Raw genomic sequence first — 22,627 nt, forward strand, 5'->3', positions numbered from 1 at the left:
TACGGAAAATGTCACAACTAAATGCAAGTCCTGAAGCCTTAACGATCCCAGTAACTATCGGACCGGTGGTTCCGTTGTACGGGGACCGTCAAGAGAGTCCGAAGCCTCCAGTAATTACTCCTGTCATTGCACCGACCAGACCAGAACCCTTAATCATAGATGACCAGACAAGTGAGTGTGAGTCGGAGGTCTCGCTGCTAGATCTGCCCGTTAGAAATACAGGAAAAGGGATACAGAAAAGACATAATCCTTTTAACGCGAGGGAAATTCAGATGGAATCGACCTCAGGTACTAAGAGTGTCACATTGGTGACCCCTGAAGAAATCGAAAGATGGAGTCAAGAATTTGAAAAACAAGCGTCCCCAACGAAACCTTTAGATCTCTACAAGCTGAGAATAGAAATAGAGGAATTGATGGCAGGAAACGTAGGATTAGATAGATTAAATACCTACTCTGAAGACGAAATGCTGTTTATCTGCAAGAGTCTCACCCGAAATACCCGAGTACTTCATGAAAAACTGACAGACACTGCTGCTAGCATGGGAATAGATATTTCGAGATCGAAACCACTGCAGAAACCATATAGGGCAGATTTCTCAGACAAGGATTTGGAAAACTTGAATGTTTCAGGGAAGAAAGCACAGGTCAAAGAACTATTGACAGTATTGCAAAAATGGGGAGATGTGGAAAGGTGGAAAGCCAGATGGGTCAAGAAAAAGGATGAGGCCAGGTCTAGGCAGGCAACTCCCGAATTCTTGCTAAAGGAAGCTGAAAAACCAGAACAGTTATGCCCTATGCGTGAAGTACCAGGTGGAAAATATGTGCACGTTCCATGGTCCAGACAGGATATTGTGTCCTTTACTAACGATTTCCCGAAATTGCGCGAAAAGCCAGTCGACTGGTACAGGCAGGTGGAAAGGTTCGTAAAGGTGCAGAAATGCCTGTGGAAAGACCTGGATGGGTTCTTTGACATTGTGGTCCCTGTAGATCTATGGACCGAGTGTAAAATAGCCATAGCTTGGCCTAGTGAGGAATACCCGAGAGATGACAAAACAGGGGAACCATCGAAAGAAGTGATGAGAAAATATGAACAAGTAATTCAGCATCTGAAACTAAAAGTGCCAGCAAAGGAAACTGATTGGACCAAGATAGATAGAACCACGCAGGAAAGAGATGAGACAGTGCACTCCTTTTATGAAAGGCTGTTGCAGGTGTTCAAAACATACAGTGGTATAGATAACATCGAGATGAAGGATATGACACATTTTATTTACAGGTTTGTAAATGGTTTAAGACCCGAAATTTGTCAGTGGATAAAAGATAACAAAATCTGTTGGCATACTAAAAAGATGAATGAGGTCCTACGGTACGCGAAGTACTGTGAGGACGAGATGGCAGAAAAGAAAAAGGCTCTGAAGGAGAAGGTTATGTGGGCTCAAGTGAAGCTCGCAGAACAGCAGGAAAAACAATCGAATAAGATGGCCAAAACTACTCAGAACCAAGGTCCTGGGGGTGGGGGTGGAAGAAAGCCCCGGCCCAAAATGAGCAGGGAGGAGGCAAAGAAGAAATTTCCCTGCCACCAGTGCGGAGAAATTGGACACTGGCGAGACGAGTGTCCCTATTTGCAGGATGATAACTCCCAAACACCTGATTTAACTCCACAGACGCAGAATGAAAGACCAAGAAAGACCCAACAACAGGTAAAAACGATTCAGTTGCCCCGAGCACCAAAGCAAGTGTTTAAGGGAAAATCCACACAGGGTGAGGACGTAGAAGTCTGGGGGAGCAATGAGAACAGAAATGCAGCAACTTCGCAGTATTTACTAAATGATACCTTCCTTTGTGATGACCAGTACTGACGGGGCCTGAGAGGGGAGGACGAGGAGTGCGTACTTGGCGCCTCCTTGCCGGTAGACCAGTCCGGACCATACATTGAAGGAAAGGTTGACGGAAATGATGTCACTTTTCTGTTGGACACTGGTGCTACCCGTTCTACTGTGAGAACAGTGGACGTTCCAAACCTAACCCTCTCGGGAGAAGCAATCCAAGTAGTGGGGGTATCTAATCAACTGAATAGTACTCCTGTTACCGAGCCCATGGAGATCTCAATTGGAAATTTTAAAGAAATGCATAGATTTGTCGTTTGTGACACCAGTCCAGTGAACTTACTGGGACGTGATTTGCTGTGCAAAATGAACTGTACCATCTTTTGCACACCAAAGGGTGTTGAAATTCAGACCCCAGATGAAGATGGCATTTATAAATTAATGTTAATCAGACCCGACTCAGAAATTAAACGAATGACTATGCAGGATTTGCCCAAAGAACTCCAAGAAACAGTGAAGCCAGAGGTATGGGACTTTACCGGGAAAGATGTAGGATTAATGAAAAACGTAGACCCCATACAGATAGCAATAAAGGACAATGCAGTATACCCTAATACTAAACCCTACAGAATGAATGCAGAAGTGAGAGCAGGTGTTGCCCTGGAAATACAGAAATTGCTAGAAGGAAACATCATACAGGAAGTAATGAGTAGCCCATGCAACTCACCGATTATGGGCATCAAAAAGCCTAGTGGCAAGTACAGAGTAGTTCAGGACCTAAGAAAGGTAAACAAGATAGTGGTTCCTTGCTGTCCTATTGTCCCGAACCCAGCAGTGATTCTGTACCAGATTCCCTGGGATGCTGAGTGGTTCACTGTGATAGACCTATGTCATGCATTCTTTTCCATTCCCTTGCATCCAGACAGCAAATTTCTTTTCTCATTTGCTTTCAACAGTCACGTGTATGTCTGGAACAGGGTCCCCCAGGGGTACACAGAGAGCCCCTCTATCTTTAATCAGATCTTGAAAAAATGCTTGGAAACTTTGGTCTTACCTGGAAATTCTGTTTTGGTACAATACATTGATGACCTCTTGGTGGCGTCCAAAAGTCATAGGGACTGTGTGATTGACACCATTGCCCTACTGAATCACCTGAGTGAAAAGGGACATAAAGTGGCCCCTGAAAAATTACAGTTCTGTGCAAAATCAGTAAAATATCTGGGGCACCAGATAGAGAAAGGCATCAGGAAAGTAACGTCAGAAAGAGTGAGAATTATTCAAAAGATGTAGTTACCCCGTACTCAGAAAGAAATCAGAATGTTCCTTGGGGTGATAGGATACTGCAGGCAATGGATTCTGGGATTTGCAGTCCTAGCCAGACCTTTGATAAAAATGACCAAGAGAGGAACACCGGATATTGTAGAATGGGATGATGAAAGCTTAACAGCCTTCACAAAATTACGAGATTGTCTGTGTACAGCCCCTGCGTTGGGAATGCCAGACTATTCCAAGGAATTTGCTCTGTTCTGTGACACTCGCGATAATTGTGCGTTGTCAGTCCTAACCCAGGAGCATGGCACAACCAGAAGGCCTGTGACATACTTTTCTGCCACCCTGGATCCAGTGGCTGCTGGATTACCAGGATGTCTGAAAGCAGTAGCTGCTACTTGCACAAGTTTAGAGCAGAGTGAATCCATTGTCATGGGACATCCTGTAACTGTGTATGTTCCACATGGAGTGGTGATTTTGCTAACTAGAACGAAAACTCAGTATCTCACCCCTAGTCGGCTGACTAAATACGAGAGGATTCTCGTGGGTGCTGCAAATATAACGATTGTCCGGTGCAACATTCTGAACCCCGCCACTCTGCTTCCCAACTCAATGGATATGGAAGATGGGGAGGAAAATGAGCATAACTGCATTGATTTAACAGAATTTTACACAAAACCACGCCCAGACATTAAAGAAATACCTTTGCCTAAACATGACATGGAATTGTTTGTGGATGGTTCATGCCTAAGACATGAACAAGGAGGCTTGAGTGCTGCCTATGCGGTAGTCTCCTTAACCAAAATTGTAGAAGCAGGTTATTTATTTGAAGTAAAGTCTGCACAAGTAGCCGAATTGATCGCTATGATAAAAGCTTGCAAATTGGGGAAAAACGTACGCCTAACAGTGTATACTGACAGTCAGTACTGTTTTGGAGTTGTGCATGACTTTGGCCAATTATGGCTACAGAGGGAGTTCCTGACTTCATCAGGTACCCCTATTCGAAATGGAAAAGTTGTTCAAGACCTTTTAGAGGCAATCCAATTACCAAAGGAATTGGCAGTGGTCAAGTGTGTTGCCCATAAGAAGGACTTTGACCCTGTATCATTGGGAAATGATTTCGCTGATCGAGTGGCACAATTATGCGCCAGGGATCGATTGATCATAAATCCAAAATGGGGGGGGCCCGGAACCAGCTGCCAACTTCGAGTGTTTGAAGAAGTGCCTACATGGGATGAAGTGAGAGAATGGCAGCAGGCGACACCCTGGCAAGAGAGAGAGAAGTGGAAGGAAGAAGGGTGTAGACCAAGACGTGAGGATGGTGTCATCTTGGGCCCAAATGGAATGCCTGTGTTACCCAGACACTTGCTTGGCACAATGGCGAGATTGATACATGAGGGATCACACATTGGTAGGGACGCCATGATTCTGGTATTCCAACAGACTTGGTACAGCAAAAAGTTCAGGAAAGTAGCAGAGTCCCTCTGCCAGAGGTGCCTGTCATGTCAACAGATGAATCCAGGCAAGAGAACAATGGTGGAACTAGGGAAAATTGGGAGGTCAGGGGGTCCCTTTGTGAGAATACAAGTTGATTTCATCACCATGCCACGTTGTGAGGGGAAACGTTATGTCCTTGTCATTGTCTGCCTATTTTCAAAGTGGGTGGAAGCTTACCCTACTCCCCAAAGTGACGCACTGACAGTAGCCAAGTGTTTACTGAAAGAACTGATACCTAGATTCGGGGTTCCAGTCACTATTGAATCAGATAGAGGCCGACATTTTCAGAATGATGTGATCGACCAACTCTGTAAGGCATTTGGGATCTCGCAAAAACTCCACTGTGCATATCATCCAGAGGCTTCTGGAGTGGTGGAACAAATAAACGGGACTATCAAAACAAGACTAGCGAAATTGTGTGATGCATCTGGCATGACCTGGGTAAAGGCCCTGCCTCTGGTTCTGATGGGACTCCGAAGTATTCCAGATCGAAAGACAGGCCTGAGCCCCCATGAAATCCTGATGGGAAGAGTGATGAGACAAGCGTGGGTACCAGGAAGCAAACTGTTGAGTATTACTGATGATTTGGTGCTTGAATACTGCAAGAGATTAGGTGACCAAGTACGTTATATCTCTCGCCAGATCGGAGAAGACGCCGTCGCCAATCCAATGACTCCTCTCCACAAACTGGTTCCAGGGGACTGGGTCAAAATCAAGAAGCATACTCGGTCGAGCTGTCTGGAACCAAGGTGGGGACAGAAGCGCCAAGTAATCCTGGTAACGACCACCGCAGTGAAGTGTGCAGGTGTTCCCCATTGGATCCACGCCAGCCACACCCAGAAGGTACTACCAGACAAGGAGCCTGGAGAAGAAGGCCGTCCAGCAGAGGGGCCTACAGAAGCAAGACCAGAAGTAACTGACGACGTACAGCCCAGTACCAGTCAAGCTGAGGGGTCCACAGACGTTGGTCCAGGAGTAGTTGATGACGAGCTACCAAGAGTCCAGCCTGCTGAGGGGTTCCCAGAAGTTGGTCCAGAAGTAGCTGATGACGAGCTGCCAAGCATATGGCCAGATGAGTGGATACCCTTGATTGACCTCACCGAAGACCCAATCAGAACAAGAGAGCGAATTTGGGAAGGTAGAGAGTGGAATAGAGAGGAAAAGCAAGGCACAGGCGAAGAACCTCAGACTATTGAGATTCACATCAAACCTGAGGAAGGAGAAGGTCAGACAGGGACTGAGCAAATAATTGATACACCTCCCCAAACTCCAGAAGTCGAAAAACAGATTAGACCTAGTAAAGAGGTTCAAGCGGAAGAAAGTCAAGAGAACGAAGTGCTCGAACAGGATCAGGTAGGGTTAGAAGAACGTGTTCGGGAAACAGAAACAGAGACATTTGAAAAGCAAAAACAAAACTCTCCTGAACAAGGCCAGTTTAGTAACCAGGCAGAAGAAATAGATACTAGCCCTGGAACTAGTCAGATAGGAAGGGAAGTAAAGGAAGCAGAATTGCCACAAGCAAATGAAAATAAACGGGCAATAAAAGAAAACGAAATCCCAGTGCCAACTAAAAGACTTAAGAAAAGAAAGCACCTTGAGCCTGGATTCATAAAGAAATTGAGGCTAAGGATAAAAACGGTAGAAGAAAAACGTGCAGAAGAAAGGAGGAGTTCTCGCATAGCAGAACAACCAGAAGACACTTCCAAAAGAACGAGCGATCGAATAAAAAGACAAAACAAAAAGTACAAGTCTCCTGAATGGACGCTCGTTTTGGAAGAATTTGAGGATCTTGATATAACTGACGAAAGCGACGGAGAACGAGTCGCTGAGTACTCTGCCGAAGAAGAAGACGAGCCACCGTGAACTTGCACAAAGTAAGCTACTCGTGCAAAAGACACAAAGAGGGGTCGAGAAACTTCTTCTGAGCCAAAATGTCTGATTCAAACGTGAGTGGTAGACCTAGTCGCAGTTGTTGCAAAACATGCTGCAAGGTATGTGTATGTAGTATAATTATAGTGATATTAGTTTGGATAGGACTAACAGTTTTTATTCCTTTTGCGGTGAGCAAAAATACTAATATTGACCTTACTGAGATTGTAAATACTGACACTGAAGAACTGACAACACAGAGTGTAGCAAGACGTGAAAAAGCACTCAGACAGACAAAACGAGACTTAGAAGCATCAGATGAGGAAGGACTACATTACCACGGAGTTAGAAACAAGACACATTTAAATGTTTTCGCAAACTTGTTAATACACTATGTAGAGACTATGGAAATTGAAGATTGCTATGTCTGCATGAAGCTACCTACCTCTGTGGCTGAAGGCGTGACATACCATCACCTGCCCCTGACATATGGAATTTCTTGTAGTATTTTAGCAAGCTTATTTTACAAAAGAGGACCGTTACAGTACTATTACTCTAACAATGACGTGATCTTTTCTGAACTTCCTATACGTGGGAACCTGAATCCTGTACATACCAAAAGTGACGTTACTCGCTATATGGGCGAATACTTCCTGACTATAGGTAATATAGATATAGGTGACGCACACAGAGATAACTTGACCTGTTCTTTGCGTGAGCAGGAAAAGATGTTCCTGAACATGGCAGAGAAGAGGAGAATAAAAATAAAAAGAAAGGCAGATGACGAAAAACAGAAAACGCCAAAATGGGCTGAGGACATGGAAGGCACCTCAAAGGGTGGGGCGGGACTTGCTCTGTTGCTGGATTTCGAAAGGAAGGGAAAGCTATGTCTTCACCGCGAGAAGACCAGCTATTATAATAACATTTTCATTGGTTCCAGTGAATGTGAACATAATTACAAGGTAATTGGAGGATGGGGTTTCAAAAATGGGTCAGAGCCTGTGTTTCCTGGAATTTATTATATATGTGGAGACAAGGCTTATTTCAAATTGCCGGATCACTGGTATGGAAGCTGCTATTTTGGCATTGTCTTCCCGAAAATATACCATGTGAATGAAGTTGCTGGAAGCAGTGAAAATACTAATGGCTTAGTGCGTAGTAAAAGAGAAAGCGTAGGTGAAATAATGGGTAGTATTTTCAGTGCACTGATACCTGGAGTGGGAGTAGTTCTGAACACTCACAGAATTTGCAAATTGTCCACTATAGTGGATGTGCTGTCTACTGACACAGCTCATGGATTTCTGCTGGTCAATACCGAAATGGTTGCGATCAGATCAATGGTTTTGCAGAACAGACTTGCTCTTGACACCTTATTAGCAAAGGAGGGCGGAGTCTGCCGGATGTTGAAGGCGCAACATTGTTGCACTTATATTCCGGACAAAAGTGTGCAGCTTAAAAGATATGTGAAAAACATTACTAATTTGGAAAAGGAATTCAAACCACTCGAGGTTGACAGTGCCTGGAAGAGACTGGTAGATGGTCTCTCAAATGTAGGTCATTGGCTTGCTGGCTTAGGTAAAAGCTTATTGTTTAAGGTACTGATGCCAATTGGAATTATAGGTCTTATCCTATTTTTCATATTTGTCTGTTGCAAATGCCGTAAGCACACCAGAAAGCATCAAGTGAATGCCAGAGGAGTGAAACGAAGTGTGGATGAGCTTGAATTAGAAGAAATGAATAATCAGATATACAAAAAGGTGAAAAATTCTCACCCTACCAAAAATGAAAAAGAGAAGCTGGATCGCTTGCTGGAAGAGATAGAGTTGTATAAAGTGTGAAGAAGTTGGCATCTGGTTCCATTATTTTTGTGATGATAGTAAATATCATCAAAGAGGGGATTGATAGAGCAAGCTTCGCATCGCGACTTGCTCGAGTCATGAACCTCGCCCCTGTGTAATCAATTAATAAAATTTGTACGTCTTACTAATCTTTTATTTTTATATTCGAACGAAGTAGAGGAAGCTTGCGTATGTGTATTTCTAATACAACTAATCCGTGTTCCTAAACATGGCCGCCGCTTGGTAAATTGCTTCTGCGCATGCGTCAGTCACACTCACGTGACCTGACGTAGTTATAAGTTGGTGGGAAAAGGTGCGCATGCGTAATACACAGCTTTCGTGAATAACGTGGTGAATGCTCTTGTGTTCGTGTATATGTTGCTAACATTTAAACTGCATAATATATTTTTATAATGATAAGTTTAAAGTACAAAACCAATGATGTGTTTTTCATACCGTCACTTCTATGTTTTAATTTGTTTTCGCTTACTTTTCATGTACTGCGGGAAATGGGGGTCCGAACCGGTTGGGAGCCATATTGAAGGTCCCTTCTGCGCATACTCGTGGTGCACTGAAAGGTGGCAACATTGGACAGTGGAACTCAGCCAGCTGGCAGCCACAGTCAAGATGCTCATGGGAAAGCCACCTCTGGCCTACGAGAATGGAGAAAGTTGCTCCTTATATGATACATTGTGTGTTGTGCTATTGTTTGCTGTACAGCTTCCCATGGGAACCCCAATCTCGCTAGGCGGTACCCAGAGATGCAAAGTAGGCCTCCAAATAGTCTGTTCTGATTGGTGTGTTACCCAAACCCTACCTTAGGACCAATCCAAATTGAGGGATTCTGACACTTTGCAACATTGGGGGGTGGTACACCGTCCCAAAACAGTATATCTACCCTGGGTTCACCTAGGGAAATTGTCCGACTTGTCTGGTTTAGCTGACCTGTCACTGACCCAACGCACTCAATAGGTGACTGAAGATACAGAGAGGTGCGGAGCACTCTGTCCGAAATTTGACCATAGACTAAGGTTTTACTAAACCTTAAAGTGCTGGCGGAGCACTTTGCTGGGAGTTCGCTGACCCAATCGGGGTCTTGATCGATAGCTGCAGAGAGGGTGGAGCGCAGGCGTTGCTTCCGAACTGCGGGTGTCGGTCCTGTCCTGAGGGTCCTGTCCTGAGGGTCCTGTCCTGACGATCCTGTCCTGATCCTAATCTGGTCTTCCTGTCCTGTCCTGGGTGTCCATTCTGCACCTGCTGTCCATTGAGGGGTATCCTTCCTTGAGGGTTTCCTGTCCTTAACTGACCCATGGCCAGGGTTTGGTTTCCACACCAGTCTAGGTAAATATCACTCTGAAAACTCTGAATCTTGCACCTTTCTATTTGGGGTTTGTATTTTGCTGCCTTTCCTTTTACAGCTAGCTCCCTGATCCATTGTGGTCATAGGCACCCGCGTCGGTGGATGGTAAGTCGGGTACTCTGAAGAATAACGAAAGGAATTCACCCAAATATCTGATAGCAGACCGTGAGGTCATCCGATCAAAGTATATGGTGATTTGAAATATATGGGCCCGAAGCCGGAAGTGGCGAAATTATTGGTCGGGTGACCCGCGCGCTCTATCAAAAACATACTAAAGTAAACAGTCTCTTCATATCTCAGTGACGGTGATCATGCCATTAGAAAACAACATTTCCATTTTCCATTTTCATGTGAAAGGACACAACTCTTAACTCCCCCCACCCTCCCTCCCCAGCACTTATGTGTCATACAAAATAGGTCTATACTGGCACTGACTCAAACTTAGTGTCCATGATGATTCTCCAATGGGCCGCTCGGCTCCTGTTTTAACATATAATCAAACAACATACAATGTTATCAAGGTCTGCAGCTCATTCCAAGGGTATCCTTCTCAAAAACCTAGTGCTCGTGCATGCCCTCGGCTGCGCGGGCCACTATGCGCCAGGCCATGCCGCCTCCCACTCCGGGTCCCCGTGAGTGCAGCTATTCAACGTGGTCCTTAATACCCTGCTCAAACTCCACTAGCATCGCATTCCAGTCTAACGAAATGGGAGTCTTTCTAAGCCCTCTGCGCTCTTCCCTGTGCAATTCCTGCCCTTCTGCCTTGCCCCATCTCAACACTTCCCCGCTCCAAGTCTCTACCTCCGGTGGCCTAGCCGATTTCCACTTCATTGCCACCGCCCTTTTCGCCAACAGCTGCGCCAGATCCACAAATTTAGTAGCCACACTCCTTTTCCTCTCCTTGTGGCCTAGACCCAACATGCCGTATAATGCGGATGTGTAAGGCCTGTCCGGTGCTATCTCATTCAGAATCCGGTGGGTCGTCCCCCAATAATGTCCCAGTCTAGGGCAGTCCCAAAACATGTGTAGGAGGCCCGCATCCGTTTGATGACATCTGGGGCAGGTGTCAGCCGCGTCAGGGAACATTGCATGCAGCCTGTGAGGGGTCAAGTAAGCCCTATGTATAATCATGAGCTGAATGAATTTGAATTTGGGATTACGTGATACGTTCTTCGGCAGCTTTAGTATCTTTTCCCACTCCTTGTCATTGAGAGCTCTCCCTACATCGCCCTCCCAGCGCAGCCTAAGAGGTTGCAGCGAAAGCGCTCTGCTGGTTCTGATTCCATGAGTCAGCCACTTTGTCAAATGGCTACCCGCCCCCATGAGGTACTGCAGAGTAATCAGCGCATTCGTGTCCGGCTCCGTCCCGTCCCTCGCCCAGTGTGTGGTTATGTAATGTGTGACTTGCGCATGTTGTATAAATAATGCCCTCGGTGTCTGGTGCAGTCGGGTAAAGTCTGCATTCGCTAAGAGCCTGCCCTCTGAGAAGAAGTCCCCTATTTGCATAACTCCAGCATCGTTCCAGGGCCGCAGTTTGCGTTCCGTTAACGTGCCAGACCCCAGTGGGATTCCTGGTCCCTTTATGACACAGTGGCTGGCAAATTGAGACAACGCCCGGGAACCCACCCTCCAGTGCCTGATGGAGCTATTACCCTTGGCTTGGTCAGAGCCTTTCACTCTGTCAGAAGCAGAGACTGGCCATCTAGTCGCTTTTTTGTAGTGGTTATGTCCATTGCACCATCCAGGGAGAACCACCAGTTGAAAAACAGGTTACCCATACCCTCTCCCTGCTAATCCAGAGGAAGGCCCTTAGCCTTTCTTGTAAGCCATGCACACTGAGTAACAATAGGGAAAGTTTGAGCAAGTGGATCCATGCCCCGGCTGAGCATGAATCTTCAACCGTACCCTCATCTGGACTTCATGGCAGCTCGGAATTCTGAACAATTGGTCATCCTGGGAATCACGTGTTTTGTGTATTTGTTAATTTACTCATTTTTAGAGAAAAACGCCACCAGTAAAGTTGGCTTGACAAATGTAACACCCCCTGGACATGATGAATGTTGTACAATAGGTGTAATTTCGTAGGTTCCTAATCTAGATGCTACAGTGTTTGAAGTGGAAGAGGTGGAAGAGGTGTGGCACAGCGGCCAGGGTGCCTGACTCCAGACCACAGGGTTCACGGTTCGATCCCCGGCTCCGGCGGCAGGTTAGCCCAGCACCATGTGACTCTGGGCAATAGCTCGCTTAATCTTCCTGATGGCCCCCGGCTCTGGGACACCTCTCCGGAGGTAGCTGTGCGCTTTACAAATGTTGGTATTTCCATATGTGTACATATATTAGGATGTATGTCATCACAACGCATGCTTTTACTCCGCATGCCATTACAATGCAGTTTTTACAACGCAAGTCGTTACAACGACTTGTGTTTGGGGGCACTGGATAGTGGAATAGTTTAATTTTCTATTCCAACTCTAGTCCCCGTGGACCATAGGGAAGGTGTTGGATAGAAAATTAAACTATTCCCTATCCTACAGTGCCGACTTGCGTTGTAATAGCTGCGTCGTAATTGTAGTGCGGAGTAAAAGTTGCGTTGTAAAGGATGTTTCCCCAGATATTGTATCTATTGAAACACACGGGTGGCCAAAAAAGCTGAGATTCCAATGAAATAATTTGTCACACTCTGTGGGTTGATAGCAGCGTGGGTGCTCTAAAGTAGTGAGATGTGCAACTAGACAGTTCAGTAAAATTAAATAAACTTACAATAAATTTTTTTTTTATTTCAGAGCAAAGGTGATCAAATTTGGTGATAAAATGGGAATGCTTTGCGACTGCATTTCGGTCGTAAAACATTCATACATACCACTGTGATTCGGTATTTGGAAGGGACACCCTAAACATGCCCTTTCCTGATACCGAATCGCTAACCAAAATTTTGCGATTGAGTAACAGGTTACAGAATCGCTTTATGGATTTGGTACATGCCAAAAAGCCTTTTTGCAATAGCAAAATATTTTTCAAAAGTAGTAAAGTTATACTTTTGGTCTAAGTTTACTTATGTGAATACCATAAAATTTAGTTTGACTTTTTTTTATTTATCTTTGTGAATCGGGCCCAATGTTTACATCTCTGTACACCCTTTTTTTCCCATTTACATTAAAAACTGGCCAAATCTCCACTATCTTCCAAAAACCTAACCGTGGCCTAAACCAAGTCTCCATCTACCTGTCAGTACCAGATTTCCCCTGTTTAGGGCAGGTTATGGCGAAATGTGGAGCTATTCATTTGATTGAGAAGGTACCACTGCTTCACGGACATCATTTAGGGGTCACCAGGGGTAGCAGCTGTGACCCCTGGCTTGCCCCTCGTGACCCCTGGCACTGCCTGTGCAACCCCTTACCTCAGAGTTTGCAAAATCAGGGACTTGATCACAGGGCCATCTCTTCCTAATGGACACTGGTTAGAGCTCCACTTTCTTGACTTTCTGTTAAATGTTTTTTACACAAATGGTCAATAATATTATTCACTGTTAGTGTAATAAAAATGGAAGACAATTAGCTGGAATTATGACCCTATCTGGCAGATAAGGTAAGCAAAAAATGATTTAAAATGTCTGTTGTGTGCATGTTACAGGTGACAGTGTGTTTGTGTGACAGTGTGTGTGTGTGAAAGGATGTGAATGTGTGTGTATGTGTAAGAATGTGTGTGTGAGACAAGGTAAAAGTCAAATTGTGTGTGATGTCACTTCCGCTACGGCATCTTGGTGAATTGATGTCCGTGCCCTTCGTATAGAGGACCAGTCTGACAGAGAAGTTGCTTGGAACATAATGGACATTGTGTACAACTGTTCACTTTCCTATGTTATACGAAAATCAGTTTTAATATGTTTTGTCAATGTAATTTTATCGTGAACCCACAATATGGGCTTTATATATGTTCATATCTGTATATTTGCAGTTCAAGATACCCTGGAAAATTTGAAAAACGCAATAAAGATATTTTTTTTTAAATGGAGGACCAGTCTGACTTCCATCTGGGGTTGATGCTGAAAGAGACGCCCTGAAAATACCAGAAGATTATCCTGTTTTGGGAGAACAATCCAATCATATCAGCCTAACATTGTGAGACTTGCTCTGGCTTCCTATTCCAGCAAGATTTGAATTCAAGTTGTGTCTCCTCCATTATAAAGCCCAACCCGACACTGGAATGAACCCACCTTTTCGAGCAAACTCCTCATCTCTTCAGGCAAAGTACAAAATCGAGGGAATCACCTGCTTTTGCTTCGGTTTTTAGTGCTTTCTCTGTTATTCCCCCTGTTTTTCTGAGTGCTTTTTCCTGATTTTGCCTATTTTTTTACTGCTTTCTCTGTACTTTCCCCCCATTTTTCTGAGTGCTTTCTCCTGCTTTTGCCTAATTTTTTACTGATTTCTCCGTGAAGCAGCTAGCAACTCAAGCACCTCGGGGCCCTAAAGAGTGATTTGCAGCGCTTTATAAATCTTGATTGATTGACAGATGAAAGTGACTCGCTTCAAAACTTCAAATGCACATGAACGCTTCTTCTATGGCACAGCGACTTCTACAAAACTCTAAACCCCCTGAGATCAGGGCGAACCCGAGGCTTCTAACTCTCTGGAACTGCCTAAAAAGCACCTCTGCCATCACTACTTGACCTGAGACTCGTCCTTTTTGGGAGTTGGCCTAACGGCTAGGGCGGTTGACCTCGAGTCTGGGGAACTGGGTTTGAGTCTCGGCAATGACACTGAACATCCTGTGATTCTGGGCAAATCACTTAATCTCCCCGTGCCTAACAAAAACGTATGTGTCCTCATGTAATGCAACTAGTGCTCATGTAAAGCGCTCTGATACACGATTTGGGTCAAATTCACGCTATATTAAAAAAAAAACTCTGTTTGTACTTCTTTTTTGTCTTTATCCTTCCCCAATTTTTTTATAGTCGGTGTAATGACATTTTATTTTCTAATAAGTTCTACTTAAAGCATCCTACTACATTCTGTAGTGCAAGTGTGCTGTATACATTTGTTAAATTAATTTGTGAATATTTAAAGTTATATATGAAAGAGGACATTTATCAGGGGGCTCAGGCTCAGGTGGTAATTAATGCAAATTGTGCGGGCATAGTAAAAATAAATCTGGGGACAAGACAAGAGTGTCTGTTTTCCCCTTTACTGTTCACGGTTTTCATTGAACCATTTATTAGCCATCCGAATTTGAGAAAATGTCAATGCTCCAATCCTGGGTATGTCCAAACTAAAGCTATTTGCGGATGATATTATTTTATATCTCAAACCAGATAGCCAGAATCTGGAATTGGTCTTAATGGAATTCAGTAAATTTGAATTAACTGGGGGATATAAAATAAACCAAAATAAATCAGAAATCCTTGTACTGAACTCTGACACAAGTTTTCTTCCAGTCAATCTTAAGTACCAAGCCCAAGAGAAAATATAGGACTAAACTGGCCAAAATGCCTGGGACCAGCTTCAACCCCTAAAGAGCATATAAAGAGTTTTGGTGTCTGGCGGGACAAACCCCTCAACTTCCAGAGCCAGGCAATCAAGGTGGCAGCAGGCTGCTTTGGAATTATTAAAATGCTACGAAAAGTTCTAGCATTACTACCTAGTCATGCACGAAGGGTTATTGTACAGGCACTGGTGCTTTCACGATTAGATTATGGAAACGCCCTATACTTAGGAACCACAGAGGCAACTATAAGGAAGTTGCAGGTGGTGCAGAATTGTGCAGCCTGGCTGCTCCACCACACCCCCTACCGACACCCTGTGAAGCCTACACTGAGGAAACTTCACTGGCTGCCAATTGCAGAACGGATTAAGTTTAAAGCTTTATGCATAGCACACAAAACCCTCTGTAAGACAGGCCGCAAGATAAATCAGCCTCTTATAAAATTCTACCAGCCATCAAGATGTCTCCGGTCAGCGAACCAGTTACTGGCATCAATCCCTAAAATAAAGAGAGCTCGATAAGGGGGTTGTATGTTCTCTTTTAATGCAGCTAAACTATGGAACCACCTATCCTTCTAAAAACAGTTGAAAACGTGGCTCCTCCAGAGCCTGCCTCAATAAAGTCGTTCTTATGTGAGTACTTACTTGTGTCAAATAGCGCAGGGATGCCTAAGGGTAGCCAGGCGCTTTACAAATGTTAATTATTAATAATAATAATAATAATAAGCCGCTAATCCTGACCCAATACGCTATTTGTGGATCTATGTTTCTGATCAACAGCTATACAAGCTGAATTATATAGATATGCAGGGTAAAATTAAGAAACTGTTGGATAACTGTCTGCTACTGACTTTAACCTTGATAGGCCGAGTATCCCTTATCAAAATGTCCATACTTCCGTTACTTGTTTTCCTTTTTATAAATATACCTATCAAAATCAACATTAATTACTTTGAGGAGCTGGAAACTATGTTTAGACAGTCTGTTTGGGGGAAAAAGACATCAAGGGGTTAAGCTTTCTTCTCTACAATTAGCCATCGACCAGGGTGGATTGGCCTTAACTCATGTTTGTTCATACTATGAAGCAGCCATTTTAGACTTAACAGCTCGTCTTTTGGTTCCTAATGGTTTAAATAACAATTTGTTTGTGGATAAAATGGTGCAGGAAGCTGATTCTCAGATTCGAATATTTCAAAAAACTTCTGTACTTCCCAAAAGGACGAGATATAAGACGTTGAAGGATTACTCTATTAGACCGCATTTCTTTTTTTAAAATGCTGGCTGTTCCAGGCTCCACTATTTAAAATTAGGAGAATGCAAAAATCTCGACCTCCAAATCCAATTTAGCCATCTAAGAAATTGGAAGCATTGTGGGATAGAAGAGCTACGGCATTTAATTTAATTTAATTCAGAACAGAGTAGTCACCTGGCAAGAGGTGCTGATATAGAGTAGAGACCGGAGGAAGCCCGTTTTTTTCGAATATTTACAGATTTTATATTTCCTTAATAGACAACATTTTTCTTTTAGTACGCCAACTAAACTGGTGACAGCCCTTTTTGGAGCAAAGGTATTAGGGGTGGGGAACTGGTATCGTCTCTTGCGCAATCATGGCCAACCCCTACTGGTTGAGAAACATCTAGAAAGGGTAACTCGGGAAACGCAATGCACCCTCTCTAGCCAAGAATGGCAAGTCATATGCCAGTTAGGGAGCAAGGCCCTGAGAGCAGCTAATTTGAGCAGCTAATTTTAAACAAATGGCCTTTCTATCCCGGTGGCTGGCATACTTTACACCTAAAGCACTTAATAAAAAATACCCACAAGTTGAAAATAGATGCTTCCGTTGCCAGGCAGAAGGTGAAGGGCATTGGCTGCACATTTTTTTTATGTCCTAGACTTGGGCCCTTCTGGGGTGAGATTTTCTTGGCCTTAAATAGGGCAACTAAAGAATTGGAGGTCGACGGAAGCACCCACTTACGAGAAGTGGTTAAACAAAATGAAGCGGAATAGGGCTTTTGAGGAAGCTTATACAAGGCGGGTGGGTGCTTCAAAAAAGTTTAATGAAATCTGGATGTATTTTAGGAGTCTGGTAAATCAGATAGATTAGTCGTTTTATTCCGTTAAGGAATTTCGGTCCTTTTGAATTGTAAAGGTTGGCAGAATAGGGGATATATGTTTGAGGGGTTTGGAGGTTTGTTCCTGGGTTATTTTAGCACTTTCATACTCTAGCACTTTAAGTATTTCTGCAAGAATGAATGGCAGATATTTCTAAGAGCTGCTTTACTATTGGAATTTATGTAAATGGTGTTGTTGTCAAATCCCTGATGAAAAAATGTTTCCCCACATACTCTTATGCTTTTATGAACTGATCTTATCCATATGTTGATCTTTCGATGTTTCCCTGTTTTAAATTTCTTTTGTAACCGACATGTTCTCGATGCTCTGCTCAATAAAAAGAAAAGTTTTTTAAAAGAAAGAGCCTAAAGGCTGAGATGATTGATAAATAAAGAAACTACTTATAATTGGAGTTAAGGGGATTTTATTCCTTATAATACATTCTTACACCATCGCCCGCCTTTGATAAATGTTTTTAATGAAAGAGGTGTCGTGGTTGAGAGTACTGCAAACACGGTGGAATATGAAATGTCAAAATAGTTTTGTATTTGGATGTATAAACCATGTTAAACAATTTAATATGCCAGTTGAAAAATGTAATGTAGTTCAGAAAGAGTGGCAAGGCGCAAATTGATGTTTTATTTTTTAATGAACTCCAGCCGTACATTAAATAAACACATTATCCTAAGTGCCACCATATCAGCCAATAAACGGATGTTTTCAGGGACAGCATCCCAGAGCAACGCGCTGAGAACCTAGGTATGAATTGATTTGGTTACACAGCAGCTGTAATTCTGCTCAGTGGCTTGTCCTTCACTCACCCTGCCGGTTACAGCAGGCTAGCAAAGACACTTTCTTATTGCAGCTGAGAACTGATCTCACAATTAAACTGTAATAAGAAAATTAGAGACATGAATCTTATGACTGACTTTCTCATATTATATTCATAATAAGAAACATTCCCCCATCAGAGCAGGAAGCCATTTGTCATTTGTCAGTAGATAAGGTAGCTGATGGAACTAAGGGGCATATTATTAAGGACGGCGTTAAAATGATCGCCGGTTTAGTGGCAGGAAAACTGCTGCTAAAGCGGCGATAATGGGCTTGATAATATGCCCTGGAGAATTCCCATAGAAGCCCAGGTTCACACCAGAACCTGGGCTTCTATTGGAATTCTCAAGGGCATATTATCAAGCATATTATCGCCGCTTTAACGGCAGTTTTCTGCCACTAAACTGGCAATAATTTTTAACGCTGTCCTTGATAGATAATATGCCCCCAAGCACCTGCTTTCAAATAATAGCGCCAAGACACCCTTTCGTGTAACGTGTGCTAGCTAAGCACCATCCGTCAGTCAAGTGCAGTTTAATCTACATTGTATTCGAGGGTCTTACGAAGCACTCACTTTCCTTTCAGCTCCCTCAGGGTGTCGCTCCTCTGCAGAGGGCACTTGCGGGGGGCTCGGGCCACCTCTGGGCGCCACCGACATATCTGGCTGGTAAAGCTTCCTATGGATGCTAGGACCGCAGGATTCTGCAATGTATGCACAATACAAAGCGGCTTATCTATGGGATTTTGGTGCAGGGCAGCACAGGAAGGCACCGTGCAGCCCTGCGCTGCCCAACGCCAAAGTGAAAGGGCAGCACTCCACCTTATTTAAGCAATACGGTGCATTCCTGTCCTTTCTGCCTCCATTGGTGCTGTTTCGGCAGCCTAGCGCCAACGCAGGCACAGGGTGCCTCCATTGCAGGCAGGATTTTGTTTTGTGCAGGAAGAAGTGTTTGAAGAGGTGTTTGTGTGCAGAATGCACACATCGAAGAGGAAAAAACGAGGAGCAATAAATATGTTTCTCCTTTTTACACTGCACCTCGGGAGGCGTAGGGATTTGGCGCTTCCCCGGGTTTACATCACTTTGTAAATCTGGGTCAAAATCCATGGGTGTTGTTTGGCAAAACCTACTGCAACGCCCAGAGAAGGCCTCCCAGGTGCAGAGTAAAGATACGCAGAGATTTGCGCCACATCACCTTACTCATGAGTTATGAGTCCAGAACTGCGCAGCCCGCGCCCTGCTTCAGATTCCAAGGACGCAGTCTGCTAAACCCGCATCGAGCAGCCTACACTGGCTCCCAGTGAGACAGAGAGTGGCTTTCAAGGCACTATGTATTGCCCACCGAGCTTTCTGGAAGTCGGGCCCAGCGATCATTAACAAATTGATCACTCAATACCACCCTAATAGAACCCTTCGGTCCACTGAGGCCTTTCTGGCCGTAGTCCCAAGAGTACGGAGAGCTAGGACCGGAGGAAGGATGTTTTCCTTAAAGGCCGCTAAAATGTGGAACTCACTCCCACTACAAATCCGGTCCAACCCTAACCTACTCTCATTCCGCAAACAACTAAAAACCTTTCTGTTTGCCAGGCCCACTTAAATCTCAGTCTCCGCCACCCTCAGCTCTGTTCTCCATGCTTAGCGCTTGGACGCCCATTGGGCAGCAATCGCGCTTTACAAATCACAATACAATACAATACAATGAGGCCACTCACAGCTACGCAGGGTGGCTTTGCGTGGCTTCATAAATAGAAATGAGAGCCCTGCGTCACACATGTACCACAAAGTGTCTTTCACTGCTCCTTACAGGAGCTCTGAGTTGAAATTCCCGCATGGCCTGCACAGCCTTTCATCCTTCTGCAGTAGATACATTAAAGACTACAACATTGGGATGCAGGGTTAGCTTTTATTCTTCACTGTGACACTAAATGCTGTGGCTTGTGCTTCCCATATGATCAGTATTGTTTCAGAGACTGACCTCAGAGCACATCCCAAGAACAGCCTGGGGGAAGGAGTACCAGCTCTGGCCAAGGACCCCAGAGCTGGCTCTCTGATTGGCTGGCATCTCTAAATATTTGCAGCCTTTTTGCTTCATCTGGTTTCCGGCCTAGCATGGTTTGAATTAGCTGGGCTTCCTGTGTCTGGCCTGTATCAGGAGTCGGTGAGTCAGCAAATGAGCTGGTGTGGTGCTGCACCACCGAAGCAACAATGTCACAACACATGGAAGGAAGAGAACTGGAAGGAGAAACAAACTGGTGGTTAGTGATGTGCCTCAAGGCTGTGGGTCAGCAAAACTCAATATAAAATGAGTAGATATCATTTCTCACAAGCACTTCAAAGCCTTAGCCAGCCATAGCCAGCATTCTATCTCCTTGGGGTGTTTGCCCATTTCTTGGGTCAGTGACAGGATGACCACCAAGGCATCAAGCTTTAGGTGGGTGGGGACGGTGACCACTCCACAGAGGGTTATATGCCCCAAGTGTGCCAGTCACAAGAGAGAAATGTTCATGGCCCCCGAGAGAGTTTGAATTCGAAGAGCGGACGGGGAATGCGTAGCCGAACCATAATGGACCGCAGCTAACGCGCACTAAGAGCGCCCAGAACATATGGGCAGGGGCATGCCCAGCCCAGAATCAAATCGTGGCATTGGTCCTAGTTGTTTGAGGTGACCAAGGTGAGGAGGAGTGTCGCCCCACAAGGCCATAAGGAAGAGGGTAAGGGTGCAGCGGTCATTGCTGACCGCAAACGCTGTCCCACCCACCCACACTTACCCAGATGCAGACGTCACAACCGCATTGTTAATTGTTATTTGTTAAGCGCGTTATCACCAGCAGGTCTCTAAGCACTGTCAGAGGGGTCCAACCTTCGCAAGAGGGGATTTAGATTATGTCCCAGGCCTCCGCAAAAAGAACTGTTTTTAATTTCTTCCTAAATGGAAGAAGGGCGTGTTCCTTACGGATATTCTCCGGCAGGTTGTTCCAAATGTGGGGATGGATGAGGAAAAAGCTCTTCCTCCTTTCGAGGACATGTTAAATCGGGGGCAAGCCAGAAGGCTGGCATCAGAGGACCGTAGTGCCCTGCTGGGAGTATATTTGGCAAGACGGTCTTTGATGTAGCATCACGTAGGGACTAGAGGCATTTAGCGGAGGCAGCACCAATAACCAGCATCAATAACACTGTAGGGCGGCCTGTAGGGTGTTGGATGGGAAGAAGTGCCAGAATGGGGTCCTTGGGATGCCTCACGGCAGGGACACTGAGGGGCAAAGGAAGAGACAAAAAAGAGGAAAGCGCAGAGCGACACGGCACTTGCAGCACGGGCACGGCCAGAGAGTGCCACAGATGTCACACATCGGTATCAAGGAAAGCTGCAAAGCGTAACCCCAGGGGGCTTCGCTTCCACGCACTGACTGGAACTGAGCCAGAGGGCGCCGTCCAAAGATGATTCATAGTGATGACCCTGAAGACTGGGGATCAATCACTTATGACCGGACACAATGACTTATGGCTGTCGCCATTGCGTGATTGTGTGCATATTAATGATTGATCACTGTTGTGATGATTTATGATCCATCACGTGGATTATGACTTCCTGCTAATACACTGCGGCGACTTTTACACCACCCAAGGTCTAAAATACTATTGATGGTTGGTGGTTGACCGAACGCCAAGAGGCTCGGGAGGAACGGGTCATCTATATGGGGCAGGCAGAAGAGCAGGCCGGGAATGCAAAGTCGGACCATAAAAGGACCCCAGCTAATGCGCCCTGAAGGGCGCAGGGAACACATGGGCAGGTGCACAGGCACAGCCCAGGAAATCCACTTGTGGTATTGGTTGGAGTGGTTTGAAGTGACCAATGCCAAGGAGAAGGTGTGTCCCTCGGCAAGGCTGAAACGTAGAGGCCAGCGAAGCAATGGTACTTTCTGAACACAAAAGTTGTCACCACCACCAGAGATGCCGCTCAAGAAGAATCCCCCTGCCCCTGCAAGGAGCAGAACAACGATAAAAGACAATAACTACCAGACAGAAGTACAAATGTGTTGATGACATCACAGCGAGACGTAGCAGTGGCTTTGGGCAGCTTAGTTCTGGCCCCTTGATATACCTCCGTAAAAAAATTGTCGTCCAGAGGTTTTAATTTTTGATTTGTGTTTTTGGATCATTAGATAAGTAATTTAGCTTTGGTAGACATTGCTAATCCTGGCTGAATTTTTCTGGACTACATTTTTAAAAATGGCGGATGTGTTGCAGTGATGATGTGATATTTCAGGAACCATAAGGCCTTTATACTTCAATTTGGTGTCAAAACATAGGTTTTGGAGGTCAAGTAGTCTTATAGAGACAGAAAATAACTCCTCAGAGCAGCCTTGCTCCCATTTTCCGAAATAGCAACTATAATAGAGAAAGAAGAGACATAGAAAGAAATGACACAAATCACAATGTTTTTTTTAATCCTTTTTTAGATACACCAAACAATGTTTCTGATCTGAATATAAAAAAAATGTTTATCACTCCTCCTGTGTTAGACACATTTTCATAGATTTTATGTTGGGTT

General features: G+C 44.6%; 1 protein-coding gene across 2 annotated transcripts in view; it reads right to left on the reverse strand.

The window, feature by feature from the left end:
• Positions 1 to 22,627, reverse strand: part of LOC144752052 (phosphatidylinositol 3,4,5-trisphosphate 5-phosphatase 2-like) — a 598,959-nt gene that overhangs the window by 408,374 nt on the left and 167,958 nt on the right. The window lies entirely within an intron of this gene.

The sequence above is a fragment of the Lissotriton helveticus genome, chromosome 4_2, assembly GCF_964261635.1.
Source record: "Lissotriton helveticus chromosome 4_2, aLisHel1.1, whole genome shotgun sequence".
NCBI classification, from domain to species: Eukaryota; Metazoa; Chordata; class Amphibia; order Caudata; family Salamandridae; genus Lissotriton; species Lissotriton helveticus.